General features: G+C 34.4%; 1 long non-coding RNA gene across 1 annotated transcript in view; it reads right to left on the bottom strand.

The window, feature by feature from the left end:
- LOC145259699 (uncharacterized) overlaps positions 1-22,668 on the bottom strand; it is a 59,577-nt gene extending 36,909 nt beyond the window's left edge. The window contains exon 1 of the long non-coding RNA XR_013864184.1: positions 22,534-22,668. This is a non-coding gene — a long non-coding RNA (uncharacterized LOC145259699). The remainder of the gene's footprint in view (positions 1-22,533) is intronic.
- Between the last annotated feature and the right edge of the window lie 587 nt (positions 22,669-23,255).

Raw genomic sequence — 23,255 nt, 5'->3', positions numbered from 1 at the left:
GGCCTTGTGCCTAATTTGCTCAGTGGGGGAGCAAATAAATATCATCTGTTCCGGCAGATGCTGCAAGCTATGACTAGCAAAGACCAGATGTGGGGGCAACCCCACATGCCTGACCATTAACCAGCTCCCATTTCCCACCTCTCGGGAGCTGGTCCCCTTTTTCCCTTCCCCCTCCCTTCACTCCTCACATTAAAAATCGGCCTTGTGCCTAATTTGCTCGGTGGGGGAGCAAATAAATACCATCTGTTCCGGCAGATGCTGCACTTAAGATAATTTGTACCAGTCAATGGAGGGGAAACCCTCTATACTGGGACAATTATTATTTTTGGTAACCAGAGTGCCCCCTTTTTGCCTGCTTTTAGGGGAGCTCACATTAAAAACGGCCTTGTGCCTAATTTGCTCAGTGGGGGAGCAAATAAATACCATCTGTTCCGGCAGATGCTGCAAGCTATGACTAGCTAGGACTAGCTATGACTAGCAAAGACCAGATGTGGGGGCAACCCCACATGTCTGACCTTTAACCAGCTCCCATTTCCCACCTCTCGGGAGCTGGTCCCCTTTTCCCCTTCCCTCTCCCTTCACTCCTCACATTAAAAATCGGCCTTGTGCCTAATTTGCTCGGTGGGGGAGCAAATAAATACCATCTGTTCTTCAGATGCGGCACTTCCATTTCTCGTTCTCTTTCAGTGGAGGTGAAATTCTTCACGACTGAGACAATTTTTATTTTTGCACCTTTTCTCCACGTTAAAAAACGACCCTGGTGTCTAACTCTGTCCCGTGGGGAGGCATTGTAAATAGGTACAACAATAAGCCTTCCGGCAGACGCCGGGGTTGCTTGGCGAATAATCGATTGTAAGATCAACTATTATTATTATCATCAAAAGTTAGAAGTTTATTGAAAGAAGTTATTATTATGAAAGAACATTATTATGAAAGAACATTATTATTTCTGTATGAAAATGAAATTGTCTTACAACAACAAATAATGTTTATAAGTTTTAGAATGTAGTGGAGATCTTAGGGTCAATAAACAAATGAAGTGAAATGTCAAATACATAAATAAAATAGATTTTCAAACAGCTATAAACAATAAATTTGGCCAGAGAAAACGTGACTGAGAAGTCACCTGTTAGATCTTTGTGAAGTCGAATGATGCAAGCACAAACGATTAGTTTTAATATATATATATATATATATATATATATATATATATATATATATATATACTAGCAGGGCGCCCGACATTGCTCGGTCGTAAAATACGCTAAAATATGATATCTTGATGGTAATCTGGAAGAAAGATAGAGCCTGTTTCCTCCGTTTAACTATAGGTGGCGTTACTGTCTGTCCACCCAGTTATGGAAGCACAAAATGAATATAATGACACCCTTGAAATAGAAAATAAATGTTTTTGTTATATTTTAATTTTAAACATGTTTTTTTTTGTTTTTTGCAAGCATATTTAAGTTTTTTTTTTCACATTAGTTTTAATATATATATATATATATATATATATATATATATATATATATATATATATATATATATATATATATATATATATATATACTTGAAAGAGGGTAGTTAAAGAGGAGATGGGAAATAGTCCAGACGGGATTTAGAAATCGGGAGAAGAGTTAGTTTCTCTTATGACGCTAGAAAGCGGCGTATTCCAAGATAGCCAAAATGTGAACAGAACGTTGTAATCTCTAAAGAAGTCCGACCGGAACCAGAGAATAAATGTTGTTAAATATAAATATAAGTAGAGTAGTAGAGCAGAAAGAAATAAAGAAAAACGAAAACGTTATCGGCAGCTGACTGATGAATGATGACTTAATTTCAGTGTTGTTTTTAGAACAACTACGCATAAGAATAAAACCTAATCGTACATTAATTTGGTCCCTGGTTATCCAAAGGGTATTAATAGCATGCGGTTAAACATGGTATGAATGTCTTCATCTAGTCTCGGAAACCAGTGGTATTCATAGAACTGGTTGATTTCACTTAGTTCTCAAATAGGGGGGAGTTGTCCCCCCACAACACTTATATTTTAGTATATATTTCTATAGTTTCATATGTGTGTGTGTGTGTTTGTGTGTGTGTTTGTGTGTGTTGTGTTGTGTGTGTGTGTGTGTGTGTGTGTGTGTGTGTGGTCATTCTTTTTAACATGACAGAAATACAACTCTAAGTCAACAGAGTAGAAAGAAATAAAGAAAAACGAAAACGTCATCGGCAGCTGCCTGATGACTGATGACTAAGTTTCAGTGTAGCTTTTAGAACAACTCCGCATAAGAATAAAACCTACTCGTGCATTAATTTGGTTCCTGGTTACCCAAAAGGTATTAATGTTACGGTATGTTTTACCATAGCCAGATCGAGGTTACATTGAATTTTATTATCTAAGATTTGGTAATGTATCATTAGTAGTTTCTGAGCTATCAGAGAACACACACACCGAGACAGAGAAAAACGTGTTACTTGTAAATTATAGATTTTTTTGTTTTCAGATTATTATATATAAATATAACTATTGTCTCATGTCGTCTTTGAACGACCAGGTGTGTGTTTATTTGTCGTTTAAAATGAACTGTTTTAAATGTACTGTTCACAACTATTAAACATACCATCATCACCTGAAATCTTAAATGTACAGACTGTCGATTATATATACCGTTATGATAAGCACTTTCTTCGTCATTCGTCAAAGAACTCTTCTCCATTTCGTCGTAACGAACAAGCATTCGTTTGTACAAGTAATTGTCTCTCCCCCGTCTGTAAACATATTGTTAATAATATGTCCACGTCATCGTTTCGTGTCAGCACCACAACACAAGTTATACATCCATAAGATTTGGCCTGCCACCGACAACGTAACATCGGCATAATTTGGTACAACCATTATATACATGCAGAATATGTACACGTATATACGACATAATCGCGTTGACACACCGTTTCTCACCAGAAAGTTAAACAATGTTAAGCCTGATTAGTACGTACAAGGTGGGTGACCATTAGGGAATTCTAGGCGCTGTATGTACTCTCCGCCCATCTCGGAATTGTTTTCCAGTCGTCCCGTACATACACTTCACTTGTCACTGGTATTTAACAATGTCGACTCAGGAGATGTGGGGTTGGATATTGCGCACCTGCTGCCACAAAAGTTTCATGCGCGTGCACCCTTTCGTGGGTATCCATAGTCCGTCAAAGATTGAGGGAGCCTGATACACGCGTACACAACACACCTGTTACGTACACACACCTGTTACGTACACAAACACAACTGTTATGTACACAAAAACAACTGTTATGTACACAAAAACAACTGTTACGTACACACACACGCACCTGTTACGTGCACACACACCTGTTGCGTACACACACACACACACACACACACACACACACACACACACACACACACACACACACACACACACACACACACACACACACACCCCTGCTCGGTAACAATATATCTTTATCGTCATTGACGGTGATGGATGGTTAGAAGGAAGATACACGCACGGGAATTCGACGAATTGATTGTTCTCGAACCCAAATCGTCAACCAACCTCAATATCCTTTTCGGTTGTTATTAAATAGCCATTTGTGTCCACCTAAAACACTCCCTTGGAATGACATTAAGCAAGTTTTATCTGGCCATTATCGCTCCGCTGAATTCACCTGATTTTGGTGCGACTTGATTACATCTATGCAATCTTTTGTCGAAAATGACCTTTCAAATAAATCTATAATCAAATTTCACTTATCTTCTTTTTGACAATTGATCAAGTTTATTGTTTCTTCCCGTGCATGTGCTTGTGTAAGGTTCACAATATTCATTCAAATTAATTACCTTTTGGTACATTTGATAATTATTTTGTTGTCTCTTTGTATTTGTCGCCAGGTATACGTCTTTCGGTAAACACGGCTTAGATATTTTACACAAGCTACTAGAGAGATATAGAGAAAGTTAGAGAGAGAGAGAGAGAGAGAGAGAGAGAGAAAGAGAGAGGGAGAGTTACACACACACACACACACACACACACACACACACACACATATATATATATATATATATATATATATATATAGAGAGAGAGAGAGAGAGAGCGAGAGTTACATATATAGAGTTAAAGAGAGAGAGAGAGTTAGAGAAAAAAGAGTTAGAGATGGAAAGTTAGAAAGAGAGTTAGAGAGAGAAAGAGAGAGAGAGTTAGATAGAGAGAGAGAGAGAGTTAGATAGATAGATAGATAAATAGAGAGAGAGAGAGAGAGAGAGAGAGAGAGAGAGAGAGAGAGTAAAATTCGCATGAATTAGCACATCACGATTTATCTGTTGTTGAAATTATTTTCCCCGATTCCTTCTCTGTATTTACAGGAGTAACAACATGAAGGTTGCCAACACCCATATCTGAAAGTGATTTCATCGTTAAATATTAAGGCTATGTGTACCGAAAAATTATTTGGAATAGAAGAGGTGCACTTGTCAACGAGATCAAAGAAACAGCATAACTTGATCTATTTTCCAGAGATAAAATAATTGTCGAATACACGAAAAGATCATTTGAATAAAATAATGCAATTAATATCAGGAGCCACATGCATGGGAAGAAACAACATAAACATGGTCGATTGTCAAAAGATAAGTTAAATGTTGGATGTATGAAGATCGTTTTGGCAAGAAATACATGCAGATGTAATCAAGTCGAAAAAAACCCAAATATGTTGGATTGTCAATTCGGTGAAACGACAATGGTCGAATGAAACGCCCTTGGGGCGTGGCTACAGCGAATGAAATGCCCTTGGGGTGTGGCTACAGCGGATAAAACGCCCTTGGGGTGTGGCTACAGCGAATAAAACGCCCTTGGGGCGTGGCTACAGCGACAATGTCGCCCAAACGGGGGCGCTTGAGGTGGTCATAAATGGTTGTATAATAACAACCTGAAATGGATATCGGAGTTGGTTGATGATTTGGACCCGACAAAAATCAATCCATCGAATTCCCGTGTATGCATCCCTGTCCTAACAAGCATCCGTCTATCAGCAACAATGAAAATATATTGTTATATTTAGGTATATCGGTGTGTCGCCATTTTTTTTTAACATAGCAGTAATACAATAGTAAAGAAACGACTGAATTTGAACCCAGTACGTCAGTTTACGTCATTAGTTACATTACAACTATTATCTTCGAGAGAGAGAGAGAGAGAGAGAGAGAGAGAGAGAGAGAGAGAGAGAGAGAGAGAGGAAGAAGATAGATAGATAGATGGATACATACATACATACATAGCGAGACAGACAGAAACGTTTTAAAAGATAGATCTTAGAATGAAATTTTGTTATCAATTCTATTTGGTTATCTTTGCCTTGGTAGTTGTTCCAAAAACAGCACTGAAAACAGGTCAAACGCTAAAACATTCGCTGATGCCATTTTCTATTTTTCTTCCTTTCTTTTTTTTCTTTTTTCTTTCTTTATCCTTTGTTTAACGAATATCAAGAGAGAGAGAGAGAGAGAGAGAGAGAGAGAGAGAGAGAGAGAGAGAGAGAGAGAGAGAGAGAGAGAGAGAGAGATATTGGAAGTATAAAGTAATGTTATGAATGATGTGAAGTTAGCGAGAGACGGGGAGAAGAGAGGTGGCAGCGATAAAGGAAGAGGCAGGTAGTGAGAAAGTCTATTTCGGTATTTGTGTTCCTGGGCGAGTATCCCTGCTGCTAACCGAATAAAAAGGGAAGTCATTTTATTATTTTGTCCAATTCATGCGAACACTTACTGTGCATTTCTATCTTCATTTTCTGATGACTTCGTCGCAGACATCTGTAAACACTTCAGGTGCCCATAACATGTGACGTCGTCTACAACACGAAGAACGTAAAGAAATACAAAACGTTTCCTTTTAACGAACAAGTCTTTCAAGGGTTCGACGATTACGGCTTAAGCCAATGGTTCTGAATAAAAGAAGGACCTTCTTTGGGTAGTTTTCAGAGTTTTGGGAAGGGGTGGGGGCAAAAAAAGGATACTTAAGATAAGTAGGACGGAAATGAAAAAAAGAACACTTGAAAAATCTAAAAGGTGTTACTTTTGTAACTACCCCCGTTTAGCTTGTTTTGATATATTAAAATTTAGAGTTATCTCCCTTTAGAAGCATATATATATATATATATATATATATATATATATATATATATATATATATATATATATATATATATTATTGGAATTTTTCCCCTTTTCCCTTGTACATATTTGTGAATTATTCCATGGATTTCGGCCTTTGGATTATTTTGGACCATCTTCCAATTACGGGATTTCCTTGGATTTTACTTGTGCAAATGGAAATTCAATTAACTTTCTTGAAGTTATATTTTTGGGATTATTTATCTTTCACTAGACTATCCATTCACGTGTAATCACCCTTTTCTTCACCATATTCCCTCTGCTTCACTTGTTATCAAGGAAGATCTTTGACTTACTTGTTGTTTCATCAAATACTTTTGTATGCAAAATCCGATCCCGCATTTTGCTAATTCCTACCCTCTGATGAGAAGGAAAGTATTTCTTTGAAACGGATTAAGGACTATCCACTTATCAAGTGTTTCATTTTCAGATTAAATATGTTTTTAACTCTTTTTCAAAGTGATTTTTAACATCTTTTATTAACTTTTTTCTCGTATATATATATATATATATATATATATATATATATATATATATATATATATATATATTTGTTATTGTTGTTTTTTCAAGCGATACATACGGTTAATATTGGCTCCGCCTCGAAGCTGATTTTTTTATTTACTTAGAAAGTCGCCCTTTTAATTTGTTTGGACGTATATAACATTTTTATTTATTTATTATTTTTAAAACAGTAATCTACGTACACGCGTGTTTCGAGGTCGTTACCTCTCGTCATATATATATATATATATATATATATATATATATATATATATATATATATATATATATATATATATATATTGTTACGAATGCCCATCCGTTGGGAGCGACGAAGGTGGTTACGTAACACAAAGTAAAAAAGGGAAAATAAATTTTTGGTCCTCGTGTTCGAACTCATGCTGTATTTCGAACAAGAAGGGGGGGGGAACACCAGTGAAATAAAATAAAATAAAATAAAATAGGCACGGAACACAATGAGAGAATGCGGAGGCAACACGGTCTTAAATTTTAAATCAACTTTATTACGAATGAACTAATAGGCTAAGAAGAAAGGGAGGAGGCGTTAAAAGGAATTAATTAAACAACAAAAGAAAGAAAACAGATTATGGGGGCGGAGGTGGGGTATTCTAAAATGCCGACGGAAAATATGTTAATGAAACACAATAAAAGTAAAATGTCAAAAAAAAAAAAAAAAAAAGCAAGTCGCCGATACGTTGCATAAAAGATACATTCAGAGGAAGGAGGACTTACGATTCATATTCTTTTTTTTATGTGAGATCCTTTGGCAGTCTGTCATTTTTAGGGGTTGTTTCTTTTGTTTCATTTTGGGAATTGCGTTTCGCGACGCATGTCCACAATTCTGACTTTAATTTATAAAGTCCGTGAGACATTCTTTTGTTTTTGGTTTCAGAATATTGCGCTCAAATTATTTAGTCTCTTGTAAGTTAGTTCCAGTTTGGTTTTAACTCGACGAGTGTCTTTACTCGTCCTCGGCTTACGCCCATTCTCAGCGATAACCCACATCAGGGTTCAACGTCTGTCCGCCATGCTGGTTTTCCAGAAGTGTTTTTTTTTGTTCTTCCCCCTTTCTCTCTTCTCTTTTCTATACATTTCTTATCCTTTTTCGTTTGTTCACTTTTATTTTGGCGCTATAAGAAACCCAAACCAGGTCGCGGAGTGCGCTGACCGGGACATTCCCTGCCGACCTGCTTTCGCACCGAAGGTTCCATCCCACTCTCTCTTCCTTTGTCCTCGTTTCCGTCACTCTCTCTTTCTCTTCTATTGCTTCAGCGACAATTTCAACACAACAAAAAGAAAAGGCTAGATGCATTCTCCGTCAGCCAAAATAAATCAAAATTTTAAAACGATTTCTATTTTTGCGATTACGTAATAATATATATAAAATATATAAAAAATACAAAATTATGGGTTAAAACAGAAAGTTATCTTAGCATAACAACAAAGATGGCGAAAGGGTGTCTCTGAATTTTACACATCGGATTCTTTTTATTTTATTTTGGATTGGAAAAATACTAATGGACTGTTTTTTGTCGTACCCGATTTTGATATTTAATTTGCTTTCCTTATCTATAAATGCGAAGCAAGTTGAACCAAATACATGCATTTTACTTAAATTTGGCCTTCTACCGTAAAATGTTTCCATTACGCCATTTTGAATTTCATTGAAATTCATTTGAAATAGAAAAGTATCTACAGCTTCTCTTCAAAATTTGCGGATTTTAGTCAAAACGCACTTTATTTCCTTCTAATGGATTGATTGTTGCTATTTCTTCTGATGAGTTAAGGGCAAAATAGATTCACCAATTGATATAATAATTAAGTGATTGATTTTGTGCTACGAAACAGATACTGTCAAGAATTGTAAATGTCTACTGAATTAAAGGAATAAATTATTAGATGGTCAATATCATGAACTTTGGAATATAGACTTTTGTCATTCATTCAATATATTGCTCTGTATATAATTGAGCTTCTTAAATAAGGATTGGTATATATCATAAGGTAATAAAGTATATATATATATATATATATATATATATATATATATATATAGAGAGAGAGAGAGAGAGAGAGAGAGAGAAAGAGTTGACAGAAAAGAATACAGAAAGTTTGTTTTAAGAAACATATAATTTATAAAACAAAATGAAAAATAAATGATCACAAATTAAATACCTAATACTTGGTTGACATTCACTTTGCTGTATTTAATGCTAGGATCCTTTTAAGTATGCCATTGATCAATTGACAAATATCATCTTGAGGAATTTCTGGCCATGTCTGACGCAATAATGCTAAAAGTTCAGGCTTAGAAGATGCCTTCCTTTGTTTTTTGCGAAGGTTCCGATTTAATACGTATGTTCAAAAGGTTTTCAATTGGATTCATATCCGGGGACTGACTTGGCCATGGAAGTTTATTAATCCCATGTTGACTCAACCAATGTTGTGTCACCATAGCCGAGTAACAATAAATAGGAAGTAAACTTTGTTCATTTTACCACTTGAGATTATTGGTTTGAGTCCTTCATGTAATATTGAAACATAGTAGGATTTATGTTTCTTTCGCACCAGGCCTGAGCGACCATCTCTTCAAATTGCATCCCATACAATAACCGAGAAACCTCCACGTTTCAGTGTTGGCTGCAGTCTTTTTAAGTTAAACTATTGCTGAGGGAGCCTCCATACCCATATCCTTCTACTGTCAGGAAATAATGCAAATTGTGACTTATCAGAGAAAATGACATTGGTCCAAAAATGCTTAAGTCTCTCCACCATCTCACGAGCTCAATCTTATCTGTGCTTGATATTGGCAGGAGGAAGAAGTTTCCTTCTTACAGCTCTACCGTAGTAGTCCAGCTTGTGAAGACATCTGACAGCTGTTCTGGGACTGATACCAACTTGTGTTTCAAAGCCAGAAGCTTTGCACCGAGGATCCTTTCTTTTCACAAGATGGAAGGTTCTTTCTGAGGGCCCAACATGACCTGGATGAAGTTTTGTGCACTCTTTGTCTTCTCTCGCAAATTGTACGATCACTCTATTAACAATAGAAAGAGGTATTAAAAGATTTCTTGCTATTTTACGTTGACTAAGACAAACTTCATGTTGACCCACGATTCGGTTCTTGCAGAAATTCTGATAGATCTGATGCTCCATTGGTTCATGACATGCTTCAATGTTGTTAGATGCAATTTTAATGAGAGTCTATATTATTTCAGCAGTATTCTTATCTGTAAATATAAATAAGCATATATTAATCTACGGAAAAATATTTATTTTAGTGTCTATTCTTTTCTGTCATGTCTAACCATATATATATATATATATATATATATATATATATATATATATATATATATATATATATATATATACACCCAATTTTAAAAATGATAAATAAATAAAAATGTTATATACGTCCAAACAAATTAAAAAGGGCGACTTTCTAAGTAAATAAAAAAATGAGCTTCGAGGCGGAGCCAATATTAACCGTATGTATCGCTTGAAAAAAAAAACAATAACAAATCTATATATATATATATATATATATATATATATATATATATATATAGTCATCCACATACAGTACTGTTTTGCTGTTTCACAGCTCATCAGTGCGGCTAGACAAGCAACTACCTGAAACCAGGATCGAACCCCGATCGCCCGAACGACACTTGGAGATTCTAACCGTTGCGCTATACGGCTGCTGTTATGCTGGCAGTGAATTAATACTGTTTTGACATTGTCCAAATACCTAAGCTCTGTTTGTTTACACAAAGAGCATCGCTTCATACGCTAATGGTATACATCACTTCCCAATATGCTCAACCTAAGATAGGGAGCATTATAGTCATCCACATACAGTACTGTTCCGCTGTTTCACAGCTCATCAGTGCGGTTAGACAAGCAACTACCTCAAGCTAGGATTGAAGCGACAGTCGGAGCTTCTAACTGTTGCGCTATACGGCTGCTGCTATGCGGGCAGTGAATTAACAATATATTGACATTATCCAAATACCTAAGCTTAATTTGTTTACAAATATATATATATTAAGAAGTAGAAAAGAGCCAAGGAAAAATAAAATGAAAAAAAATGTAGTAAAATACGAAAATAGCTAGTTTCATTTTTCTTCAGTCGATGTTCTCAGAAATCAGCCCCCCCCCTTTCTTGAGTGTAACACTTGAAGTCTATATGAGATGCATAGATATGTAACAGAGCGCGCATGAGCGCATGGGAGTGAATCAGCAGCAGTCGAAGGGTGGCTGAAATTTGGTATATAGGATATTCAGATATGTGGAAAACTTTTTAATAGGTTTTCATCCGGAAAAAACGGTCTGCTAAGGGGTCAAAATTGAAAAATTGGTACGTCCAATTTTTATATGTTTGTCAACTATTTTACGAATGCGCACACGTGAATGGTTCACGTGACAGATTCTTTATGTTAAGAATAAGTAGGTTTGAAAACACTTTTAAAAAATCGTGTCACGCTGGCATAATTGTTATATATATATATACATACATACATATATATATATATATATATATATATATATATATATATATATATATATACATATGTTATTTTGAAAAGTTCATATAAGATAAGCCATCGGTACCGTCGGTTTCAAACCTAATCATAGGGAACCGACAGTACCGATGGATTATCTTATCTAAACCTCTGAAAATAAAGATATAAATATTATGCTCTTATTTTAGAATTTTTTTTTTCCTTATGATAGAGCAATTTGCTGGAATTCTTTTGCTGCAACATCAGCTGTTAAAGCACGTAAGCAAATTAGCAAGTATGCGCGAGCTTGCGTCACAAGAAAAGGAGAGAAAAATGCACCATATGGTTCAAGGAGAGAAGCAAAATGCTTCCAGGGAAGATGAGCGTGTAAGTATGAGGATGGGAAAGCACTGTCTAACGACAGCATGAGGTGACGGCGACAGAGACTTTAAAAAAGCACAGGTGTGTGCGAAAAGAATTTGGAAATATAATGAAATGCGTTGTTTTGGAGGAACCACAAATAATAGCATTTCATTTGTGCTTAAAAAATACCAAGTCGGATTTTTATCTCTTTCTTTTGTTTGTTTGTTTGTTTGTTTGTTTGTGTGTGCACCGCTACAGATATTCAAATATCCCATTAATGTTCTTTATCTCTCAAAAACTGAGCTATTACAGAAGTTGAGAACATATTTTCCTCTCCCCAATTGGCAATTTCAGTATTTTGTTGCATATCTTTCTTTTTAGTCTCTTGGTCTTATTGGATTCCAGGACAAGAATTCATCTAGTCTGGTGGAGTATCCAGTTTCCTACTATTACTTGTGATAAGATCACTTGCAGAATGCGTACCATTCCTCGTAAAAGTTAGTATTAGTTAGTAATATCGAGATCTTATTTGGGTTGCGAAAACTGTGATTTTGACACTCAAGGATAGTGGCTAGTAGGCATTCAAGTTCTCTCCAGTAGACATTCAAGTACTCTCAAATAGGCATTCAAGTTCTCTTCTGTAGGCATTCAAGTTCTCTGCAATAAGCATTCAACTTCTCTCTAGTAGGCATTTAAGTTCTCTCCATTAGGCATTCAAGTTCTCTCCAATAGGCATTCAACTTCTCTCGAGTAGGCATCCAACTTCTCTACAATAGGCATTCAAGTTTTCTCCAGTAGGCATTCAAGTTCTCTACAATAGGTATTCAATTTCGCTTCTGTATGCATTCAAAATGAAGTTAAAAAAGACTCATGTTATGTATTAAAGTTTGGAGGTAAAATTTAATATAAATCGGGAATATTTACCAATTTAGAAACATAAAGCATTTGAGATGTGAGGAACGAATAGTTGAAATTCTAACGAGTCAGACGTTAAATATTGTTCTAATTATTTTATGATGGAAAGCGAAATACTCGGGGTTATTTTTTCATAATTCGGTGAAGTGCTAGATGGCAGGTGTTCGTCATTATTTATTGCGTGTGAAGAGTTTGTGACGTGAAGAAATTAGCCATTAACCTGTGAGATGTACAGTCTGCAGTGCTTTCCGGTGTCTTTTTGCGTGTGAAATTAGAGCACTCTCGTAAATTATCTTACTCGCTACTTAATTTAGCTGAAATAATGCGAAGCTCGCAATTTGTTTACAAACAAAACGTTTGAGCCCTCTACGAGTGGCGGACGGATGTTTATTTAAATAGACATTCGGATAGTTTAATTTCGGCCACCGATTCCGTAGTCAGGGGGTAGGACTGCCGACTGTCATCACGACGGTTCTAGGTTCGATCCTCGGCCTGGGAGAGGTGTTAGTCTAGCGGCACTGATGAGTTGTGAAACAACGAAACAGGTCTGTATGTCGATGACTAAAATATATTTTATAAATCTCCCCTCTTCGGTAGAGCACTCTCGTAAATTATCTTACTCGCTACTTAATTTAGCTGAAATAATGCGAAGCTCGCGATTTGTTTACAGACAAAACGTTTGAGCCCTCTACGAGTGGCGGACGGATGTTTATTTAAATAGACATTCGGATAGTTTAATTTCGGCCACCGATTCCGTAGTCAGGGGGTAGGACTGCCGACTGTCATCACGACGGTTCTAGGTTCGATCCTCGGCCTGGGAGAGGTGTTAGTCTAGCGGCACTGATGAGTTGTGAAACAACGAAACAGGTCTGTATGTCGATGACTAAAATATATTTTATATATATATATATATATATATATATATATATAGCTAATAAAACATGTTAAAAAACACTTTGAAAAAGAATTAAAAACATATTTAATCTGAAAAGGAAACACTAGATAAGCGGATAGTCCTTAATTCGCGGAGTTTCGAAGAAATACTTTCCTTCTCATCAAAGGGTAGGAATTAGCAAAATGCAGGATCGGATTTTGCATGCAGAAAGTATTTGATGAAGCAACAAGTAAGTCAAAGATCTTACTTGATAACAAAAAAGTGAAGCAGAGGGAATATGGTGAAAAAAAAAGGTGATTACACGTGATCGGATAGTCTGGTGGAAGATAAATAATCCAGTGATGGTAAAATCCAAATATATAACTTCAAGAAAGTTAATTGAATTTCCATTTGAACAAGTAAAATCCAAGAAAATCCCGTAATTGGAAGATGGTCCAAAATAATCCAAAATTCTTTAATATTTATAATATACTTTAATTTTACCATCTTGGATCGTTTTGGTAAATTTAATTATAATTTTTATTTTATATATATATATATATATATATATATATATATATATATAATATATATATATATATATATATATATATATATATATATATAAACTAATTCATATTTATGGGGGAAAATAATTCCAGCAAAGTGCTCTATCATAAGGAAAAAAATTTCAAAATAAGAGCGTAATATTTTTATTTTCAGAAGTTTTGATAAGACATCGGTACCCTCGGTTCCTTATTATCAGGTTTGCAACCGACGGTATAGACTTATCTAAACTTCTCAGAATAATATATACATATCTATACATTTACACCATATCTTCTATTTTTTGAAATTCATATTTTTTTAAATTTGATTTTTGAATTTTACTTTAAACACGTTCTTCTCACTATTGTTAACATTATTAATCAATATAATTATTATTAAAATTATCATTATTAATTATCATAAATATCACAGTTGCTAACATGTTCATCCCTCATAACCTTCTAGTTTTAATTATCATTATCACAATTAGAGTAGATTGTTATATCTAAGCATGGAGATAAATTAATTACGTATATTTTGAGATTTTATTATTATTATTATTGCTATACAACTTTCAAAGCTTCGCGTAGTAAATAAGTAAAAAAGCTATGATGAGAGATGAGAATAAGGGTGGGGTAGTGGACGGGGATGAATAGGAAGGAGAAAGACATGCCTTAGAATCACCACCAATAAATCATTTATGGTTTACCCTTTTCATTCTTCCTCTTTCCTTCCTTTCTTTCTTTCATTTTTCCTTTCTTTCACTCTTGCGTCTTTTCCTTTTCTTCCTTATCTCTTAACCTCTCCACTGAGGCGTGTATGGATAATAGTGATGGGGAACGGATATTCAAAAGGGCATCGTTAGTCGTACAATTTCTGACCAGATCAAAATTCATATCAAATTAAAGGCATTTTTATAACTGAATAACCCCTATTAAATCTGACCCCCCCCTCTTTAGCATAGATATGTCAAATCCATAATCCCTTAACCTATACACATTAGTATATTTTAGATTTAGGCGGGCCATCTCACACGCATACGAATACCTTTCTTTCCAGTCTTCCATTGCTTCTATCTCGATCTTTAACCCCCACTCTTTCCCATTCATTCCTATATCTAAACACATACACAAATCCGCACCCCTATTGGGTCTTATTTACATAAAACCAAATCTTATTTTTCACAACATTCGACGGAACCTTCTGATATTAATTCCTTGTGACGAGGAAGACCTGATATTTTCATTGCAAATTTTGCTTTCGTATAAGCGGTATCGCCTGAAGAGGTTTCTAGTTACTAGTAACTAACTGACCGAAACATGCTCATGACTGTGTAGTAATATATTACTGCTTGTGTAAAAACAAATAAACCGTATATATATATATATATATATATATATATATATATATATATATATATATATATTATGGGTACATAATTTTATAACACTTTTGAAGAACACCGAACGTAGTGTCATAATTAATTGCTGAGGTTTTAGTTTTTTTTTCTATAGTTTAAACATAAACCATTAAAAAGAAACTTTCGAAAAGACCAAAATACACTTCTAAAGTACATTTCTCCTAAGCATAAATTAGATAAAAGGGATAAATAAGGGGTGGGACAGAAAAAAACCCTATCGAGACGTCTTTCAGCCAACCCTTTTCAAGAATAACGTTGGCAACAGGGGAGAAAACATCGTTTAAAAACGTGGTCAAAAGATCATAAATTAATAGCGAGGGTAAAAAAAAGAAAAGAAAAAAAATGTATAGGAAATAGGAGAAAAACAAAAAGAGAAACAATCTCAGCAAATACCCAGAAGTTCTAAATTATGGGTATACTCTTTTTGCTTACACAAAGATGGTTGGTGAAAATTAATGTATACAGGCTCTATGTTTAAACTAAATAAAAAAAAAACCTAACCCTTCAGAAATTAATTATGGCACTACGTTCGGTGTTCTTCAAAAGTGACACGCACACACACACACACACACACACACACACACACACACACACACACACACACACACACACATATATATATATATATTAAACATAAACCTAAATTAGATAAAGAGGTTAAATAAAGGGTGGGGCAGAAATCCTCTTTATCTAATTTATGCTCAGGAGAAATATACTTTAGAAGTGTATTTTGGTCTTTTCGAAAGTTTCTTTTTAATGGTTTATGTTTAAACTATATATATATATATATATATATATATATATATATATATATATATATATATATATATATATATATATATGTATATATATATATATATTAAGCCCCCCCCTCTTTGGGTAGAGCGCTGTCGTAAGTAATCTCACCCGCTACTTAATTGGCTGAAAAATGCGACGCTCGCTCTTTGTTTATAAACAAAGGTGTTAGAGCACTGTAAAAGTGGTGTACGGATGTTTGTTTAAATAGACATTTGGCGAGATTATTTACGGGCGCTGCTTCCATGGGTCGATCGGTAGAATTGCTGACTGTCAACGCGATGGTTCTAGGTTCAATTCTCGGCTTGGGAGAGGTGCTAGTCTAGCGGCACTGATGAGTTGTGATACAACGAAACAGGACTGTTATGTCGATGACTACAATATATATATACAGTATAGCCTGGCACTATATATATACACACTCGTAGCTAAATTGAATATTGAAATGCTCATATCTTTGGTTCTAAGGGACAAAACTACATAAAAATTGCAGATTATAATACTATTCTGTACTTAAAATTATATGGCAATTGGTAAAAAAGAACCTATATTTTAAAGCCAATGAAACATGTCCAAATTTACCCAATTTTGTATATATATATAGTGTCCTGGCAGGCTAGCTTCAGTTTTACTGCTTTGGGATGAATTTTGCTTAGGTCTTTTTTTCTTGGTTGTTTCCCCTCTGATTTTACCAGATCACTAATATATATATATATATATATATATATATATATATATATATATATATATATATATATATATATATATATATATATATATATATATATATTCCACAAGACTATCCATCATGTGTAATCACCTTTTTCTTCACCATATTCCCTCTGCTTCACTTTTTTTGTTTTCAAGTAAGATCTTTGACTTACTTGTTTCATCAAATACTTCTGCATGCAAAATCCGATCCCGCATTTTGCTAATTCCTACCCTCTGATGAGAAGGAAAGTATTTCTTCGAAACTCCGCGGATTAAGGACTATCCACGTATCTAGTGTTTCCTTTTCAAATTAAATATGTTTTTAACTCATTTCAAAGTGTTTTTTAACATATTTTATTAACAGTTTGCTCATATATATATATATATATATATATATATATATATATATATATATATATATATATATATATATATATATGTGTATATGTATATATTAGTTGCCTGGCACTCTGTATACAGTATAGCCTGGCACTATATATATATATATATATATATATATATATATATATATATATATATATATATAGAGAGAGAGAGAGAGAGAGAGAGAGAGAGAATGAGACGGGTATGTCTGCACGTGATTCCATCATTATGAAATTATTTGCAAACTATGGGAATATCTGCCATCCTCAATTAGTATGTCGACTTTTTTGGTTGAGTGTGGGAGTGTAATATAATTAATGAGCCACGTGAATAAATGACAAAATGAGAAGGAACCACACACACACACACGCACACACACGCACACACACACAAGTAAATATGCACATTACGAGTAACTTATTCAAGCGTAACAAACGTAAAATGGAAGGCCCTTTCAATAAAGTTACGTAACTTACTGAAGTCACAGAACAAAGTACAATGACCACGAGTAGGCGATAGACGACTATTACAAGTGTAGTTATTTTCTGTTTCAATTTAATATAACTTAAAATACAGAAACTTGCTGTGTATAATTAAGGTGACAAGACTTCAGCCATAAAAAAAAAACAAAAAAAAACATTTATTTTTATAGACATTGTTACCTTTAGAAATTAATCGGTTCCAATTTGTATCCTGAAAGACATTTTACACGTAAATCGCATGAATTCGCTCCACAGTACGCAGAGCCGGGCATAAGAATCTTCCTCACACAAATTCAGCAGCAAAATCAGTTATTTTCAGCAAAATTTTCAATAATAATAAGGGAAAATCTGCAAAGGGGCCACAAGTGTTGAGATACTCAATAAGGGAGGGGAAGCAAGGGTCAGCAAATGTTGAGACACACTCGTCTCTATCTCTATCATAATTCATACGGTGTTAAAAATTAATTACAGTTTATTAATATTTTTTCTGAATATATAAAAATATAAATCGCAAAATTCTATTTTAAAAAAAAAAAAAAAGAATATGATAATGCAGTATAATCCTCAAATTGAACGAGCTTCGAGATCATTATGGAATTCTTCCACGCTCAGTTCCATATAAGGATTATGATATTCGTTGCTGAAAAAAAATCTCTTTGCGTTTTTAGATTTTGCTCTGATCCACTTCATCTGCTAACATGTTTGGAGATTTAAATGCGAAACATTGTCGACTTTGCGAAAAAGCACACTACTACTACTACTACTACTACTACTACTACTACTACTACTACTACTACTATAATAATAATAAGAATAGGAATGTAAAAAAAGTTAAATAATCGTTAGTGCACTAGGGACAGTCCGGAATAAAAATGGAAAAAAGATTAGGAGAGATTGGAATAGAAGGGGAGTCTTAGAATATACAACGGACGCTACTGATATATATATATATAAAAAAGAACAGCTAAAATCTTAAGAAAAATCCTCGAATGCGGAAACCACCCCACATAAATTACGAACATTAGCAAAGAAACAAAATCACGGACGGAACACAACATGAACTAAAACTATAAAAATCCTATGAACTAGCCTCACCCCACCTCCCCAAGAGAAATGAAATCACCCAAAATAGTTGTAAAAGTCTAAGGCGGGAGATTGAAAGACTGAACAAGGAGAGCACTAACCAGCCATCCAGAAGAAAAGCAATGCAATACAAATAATCGTGAGTATACTGAGAACAATCTGGGGGGAAAACCCACCCTGATTTCGGAAACCCACCCACATGAATTACGGACAAATAAAAAAAAAAAGAAAGAAAAAGTAAAGAATGCTCGGAACACCACATGAATGAAAAAAAAAAAAACTGTAAAAATCTGCTCATTTCCAAAGCCGAGCATTGGTGATTTTTTAACCAATGCATTTCCGATGTAAACATCATTTTATACTTACGTGTCATGTCGAAATTAGTATAAATTCCGAAACTATCGAAAAATGATCGAGTTGAAAAATAATTATAAATAAAAATAAAATTTGTCGAATTATCGAATTTTATCAAATGATTTAATGTGAAAGAGTTGTGCAATGAATTCAGTATGAGAACATGACTTATCTCCCTTGACTTGAATTGAGTTAAATTTAGGGTCCGCCATTTTAAAACACAGAATCTCAGAACATGATTGCAAATGATTCATTTTGTTAGAAAATACATCTAGCACTACTGGATCATTTTCGTAATTTGGGTAATTTGTGCTAATTTCGACATCACACCGAAATACGTAATAATGTTACCACCTGAAATGCGTTATTTTAATAAATCACAAATCTATACAAGCACCGAACAACGTGTTTACATGTCGGAATAGCAAGAATAGTCATGCACAAACAATTTGCAGTTCATAAAATGTTGCCAAAACAAAAAGCGATCATAAAAAGTTTGGCATCAAAACTTACATACCATTCTGTTTGCGCCCAACAAACTACAAAACTCTAAAGAGTCAATAAACAAATAAACATTCTTTGTTTTATTATTTGACTTTTGTTTTTTTTTTGTTATTTTGTTTTTATTTTGTTTTTATTTTGTTTGTTCACTTTTTTCAGATACTTTTTATTATTTTTATGTTTTAAATTCTTTTCCATCCCAAACAAGGCATATTGCCACTTGGACTATTTTAGATCGCGTCTACCAGGGAATCATGGGGAGTCGAGCCGCGAGATGACTGTTCACGTTACATTTAAACTTCTGCAGGTTAGTATTGGCGGGGAAGCAGGAAACAGTGAGGGAAGTCCAAAGTATTGCAGCCCGAAAGAAGACACTGTTATAGTAGAAGGTTTTTTGACATCTAAGGATTTCTACAGTGAAGGAATGGGATTTTGCTGCTTGTCAGGTTAGTCAGGAGTATGTACGAGTATTTCAGAGACACAAGTGCTGTGAATTCCCCGCTGACTATAACATGGCCGCTTTAAAGTCTAATGTAAATAAGTTCTTGTTGAACCATTTTCTAAGCTATTCCCAATGTAATTTTGCACGGAATTCAATGACGTATCTTTACTGCTGACGCATACACATGACAGGAGTTGTTTTCTGACGCTCCTACATTATCAGTATCTTCCACAGCGAAATGAAACTTTTAGATCATAAATGCATATGTTCAATGATCATAGCAATGCAATTTGTAATTCCCTTCGATCCATTCCGATGGAATAAAAACATAGGAGGCATTGGAACGTCCCTCATATATGATAATAATAAAAAAGAAAGGAAAAGATTTTTTATTTTTAATATATGTTCTGTAGCGGGGAACATAACGCCATATCACGGGAACGAGAACGGGGACGGATAACGACATTTATAATAGATTGCACTAAATTCATATTTATGATAGGAGTTTTATATAAAGAGAGACATGGACAGTTCTTTTAACACGGATGGTTCATTACTTATGAAGAAGGATTCAGTTACACCTTTGAAGGGCGTTTCATACAATGTTCATTTACAAATACGATAGACAAAAACACATTACCTTTCACGTTGAAAGTTGACAAACGAAGACTTACAATTACATGATGATATTTATTCTTCGAATTGGATGAGATGATGATTAGGAATCCAATTGCTTTTCAGAGTTACATTTTCATGTTTCCCTTCCTGGTTTCTTCCGAAATGGTTTCAGCTAACCCAACTCTTCTATCTCTTGAGTTTCCAAGTTGTGAATCCCAGCTGCGTCTTCCAACTCTCCGACTCTCTGACTGAACTAACTCTCTGAATATATTGTAAATTATCTTTCTTTGTGACGTCAAAACGTGCTTCAGTCACGCGGATGTTTCCCACGTGGATTTTGCATATTACATATGTCTCCAACACTCTAACCTCTAGTTGTATCATTATTTAGTTATTTCTAAACAAAATGGACCGAGCGTGGAAAGCATTAACCAGAAATCCACTAAAAGAGTGCGAAGAATGCTGAGACGTTGGGTTGAGATGGTATATTGTGACCAAATAAAATAAAATCCAAGATGAGAAGAGTAATCCGAATAATCACAATGAATCTAAAATATAAATTTAAAAACGTTAAGGTAAATAAACAATAAGTATGAGATAGATATATTCCGGCCCAAAAAGAACAATTCTTCCTCCTTTGTCAGAAACATCGCTCATGGAATGTGAAGACTAGAGGATAAGATATATAACAATCTAAACGCTGAATGATTTAAATGTCCCTGTTTAAAATGATTCCTCAGCAAATATAAGAAAAGTACAAATCCATAAAATTAAATGAGACTGAAAACACTTTCGTCTTGCACATGTTAATTTTTAACCACAGATTTAATTTCCACAAGGTTTCAATAATTTGATTTGTGAACGATACGGAGAATGGTTCCATTTTGAACTTGAGGTATCAAAAGTTTGGTTTTGATATATAATTCAGCACGACGCCTATAATTCGTTGGATTGGTTACGTAAAGTGGGGAGGTGTGTTTTTGTACGAGAGACGTTTCCAAAGTGGAAAGAGAGTAGAAGCTGGAATCGGACATTGAACCCTGTAAAATTTGAAGCTCTAAGTCTATCTCATTTTTTGTTAGTAAATAAATTCCCAGTGTTAGTTAATACGAGAGGCGTTCCAAAAGTAATGCGTTCAATTTTTAACCCTTATCCTCGAGTTGCTTTGGGATTTGGTGGGTGGTGAATTTCTAGCAAAAATAAACTATAAACGATATAATCTATTTCACACAAAGGTAGGAAACTGGCAAATACTGTACCTCCAATTTCGAAGTAATCATGAAAAGAGACACGTAGAAAACATTAAAAGGACAGTAACTCTTTGCCTTGGTTATCTCATTGGGGAATAGAGATATGCCCCATTGCATATTTCACACAGAAACAATCTCGGAGTGAGAAAAAAAGAAAGAGAATAAAAGAAAATAGAAAAAGAGAACAAGAAATAATGTATGCAATGAAGAAAATAAGTGAAAAGAACGAAAAAAGGAAAGAAATTAACTAAGTAAAAGTAGATAAATAGATAGATAGATAGATAGATAGATAATTACTCATACCATATATCTTGCATTGCTATAATTCAAACATGCTTGGAATATTGCTACCGCATATGGGCTGATGAATCATTTAATAACGTAATAATGTAGACAGGATACTAAAATAAATAAAAGTCTCAAATCTGATACGCCCCGCACCATCGACCAAGCTCTAATATCTGTCCCATCATTGCAATGTTGCATCCCTATGCATGTTTGACAAGTAGTTTAATAGAACGTGCTCTGATGAATTCACAGCACTTGTGTCCCTGAATTAATCGTACATACTCCTGACTTACCTGGCAAGCAGCAAAGTCCCACTCCTTCACTGTAGAAATTACTAGATGTTAGAAAACCTTCTGTTGTGACAGTGCCTTTTTTTTTCGGACTGCTAGACTTAGGAATTCCCTCCCTGTTTCCTGATTCCCTTGCAGTACTAATCTGTAGTAGTTTAAATGTAACGTGAACAGGTATCTCGCGGCTCGACTTCCCATGATTCCCTGTTATATGCGATCTAAAATAGTCTAAGTGGCAATATGGCTTGTTTGCGATGAAAAATAATAATAATAAAAAAATAAAAATAATAAAAAGTATCTGAAAAAATTGAACAAACAAAATAAAAACAAAATAACAAAAAAAACAAAAAACAAAAAACAAAAGTCAAATAATAAAACAAAGAATGTTTATTTGTTTATTGACTTTTTAGAGTTTTGTAGTTTGTTGGGCGCAAGCAGAATGGTATGTAAGTTTTGATGCCAAACTTTTTATGATCATAAAATGTTTTTGTCAACATTTTATGAACTGCAAATTGTTTGTACATGACTATTCTTGTTATTCCAACATGTAAACACGTTGTTCGGTGCTTGTATAGATTTGTGATTTATTAAACCAACGCATTTCAGGTGGTAACATTATTACGTATTTCGGTGTAATGTCGAAATTAGCACAAATTACCCAAATTACGAAAATGATCCAGTAGTGCTAGATGTATTTTCTAACAAAATGAATCATTTGCAATCAT

The sequence above is a fragment of the Euprymna scolopes genome, chromosome 35 (genome assembly GCF_053919585.1).
Source record: "Euprymna scolopes isolate OS-2025 chromosome 35, ASM5391958v1, whole genome shotgun sequence".
Lineage (NCBI taxonomy): Eukaryota > Metazoa > Mollusca > Cephalopoda > Sepiida > Sepiolidae > Euprymna > Euprymna scolopes.
This window is presented reverse-complemented; position numbering and strand designations above follow the sequence as displayed.